Source organism: Pinus tabuliformis, chromosome 5_2 (genome assembly GCF_031772625.1).
Source record: "Pinus tabuliformis cultivar Carrire ecotype Pingquan chromosome 5_2, CPIR1, whole genome shotgun sequence".
Taxonomy (NCBI): Eukaryota; Viridiplantae; Streptophyta; class Pinopsida; order Pinales; family Pinaceae; genus Pinus; species Pinus tabuliformis.
Genome location: NC_142306.1, coordinates 823,872,572 through 823,874,412, shown reverse-complemented (window position 1 = coordinate 823,874,412; position 1,841 = coordinate 823,872,572). Strand labels below are relative to the sequence as shown.

At 39.7% G+C, this 1,841-nt stretch overlaps 1 pseudogene; it reads left to right on the top strand.

The window, feature by feature from the left end:
* Nucleotides 1-354: 354 nt before the first annotated feature.
* On the top strand, nt 355-993 carry LOC149161836 (secreted RxLR effector protein 161 pseudogene; annotated as a pseudogene).
* Nucleotides 994-1,841: the final 848 nt, after the last annotated feature.

Sequence of the window (1,841 nt, the reverse complement as noted above, 5' to 3'; positions counted from 1 at the left end):
AAGCAGTCTCCTAGAGCGTGGTTTGGAAGGTTCACTAGCTTTATGAGGTCTATTGGTTATAAGCAAAGTAGCTCAGATCACACTCTCTTATTGAAACATAAGGGAGAACGAATCACAACCCTCATTGTGTACGTTGATGATATGATAGTAACTGGAGATGATCCTGAAGAAAGGAAAGCACTGCAAGAGCAGCTTGCCCATGAGTTTGAAATGAAGGATCTTGGGAAATTGAAGTATTTCCTTGGAATTGAAGTGTCAAGGTCAAAGAAAGGCATTTTTCTGTCACAACGGAAATATGTCTTAGACTTATTGAAAGAAACTGGCATGACAGGATGTAGTCCAACTAGTACCCCTATGGAAGAAAATCTGAAGCTAGGTGTGCACCCAAACCAAGTACCTGTTAACAAGGAGCGTTATCAGAGATTGGTTGGAAGATTAATGTATCTTGCACATACTCGGCCAGATTTAGCCTATGCACTAAGTGTTGTCAGTCAATTCATGCACTCCCCAAGTGAAGAACATATGAATGCTATCATTCGGATCTTACGCTATTTGAAGTCATCTCCAAGAAAGGGAATTTTATTCACAAAAGGTGATAGCTTGGATGTTAAAGGTTATACAGATGCTGATTGGGTTGGGTCAATTGAGGATAGACGTTCTACATCAGTCTACTTCACTTTTGCAGCAGGAAATCTGGTTACTTGGCGAAGTAAAAAACAAGAGGTAGTTGCTAGATCCAGTGCTGAGGCCGAATACAGAGGAATGGCTAAGGCAATATGTGAATTATTGTGGATCAGAAATCTGTTGCAGGATTTACATATGAAGCAATTTGGTCCTATGAAGTTATACTGTGATAACAAGGTAGCAAGTGATATTGCTCATAATCCAGTTCAACATGATCGAACTAAGCTTGCTGAGGTTGATAGGCATTTTATCAAGGAGAAACTAGAAGCAAAGTTGATTGAAGTTCCTCATGTTCGATCTCAAGACTAGCTTGTTGATGTGCTGACCAAAGCAGTGTCAAACCAAGCATTTAATGGTTGTCTCAACAAACTTGGCATGAGTGACATCTACTTACCAACTTGAGGGGGAGTTTTGAAAATTGGGAGCAATTATCTCCAAGTTGACTCTCCGTAATTCAAGTTCCTAATTTGTCTCTGCCACTGGCTGATTCCTGATTTGTCTTTGCCATTGGCTATATAGATAGACGAGAATCACTCCTGAAAAATTGGTTGTAAAGACTCCTGTGATTGTATCAATTTTCCTTATTCTAGGCCTAAACTATAGGATCTGAAGTGTATACAGCGGCTATTTATGCCGAACAAGTATGAGTAAAATGATTGAACCCTTTCATAAAAACTTCCTTGTTTTTGACTGCTTCCAGTGCGCTCTTATTAGCCTAACATAATGAGTAGAAGGAATTTATAAATGTCGTGGGAGTTGAACCTCTAGGCGAGATCCATAGTTCCATGTAAGCCCAATCCTCATCACCCACTCTTTCTCTTCATGTGACCTCTTGATCATTCCGGGTTAAGGCCTCTGGATCTACGCTCGTCACTTGGCAGTTATGTCTCCCTACGCTTGTTAATTGACGAAATTCCATCAGAACTTTGAAAAAACTAAGTATTGTCACTTCTCCACTCTACTATATCAATACTTGGTCTACTTTAGCCGCAACTGTGATCTCACCTTCGTCTCTAACACAATTTCCCAACTTCCAATTCCTGTGAGATTTAGGTAACTCACTCATGGTTTATCATATAATTGGTTATTGATCAACACCTTCATTCCTTCTATCATAATAAGGGTTCCATTTCAAAGATAATGAGACCTTCGACTTT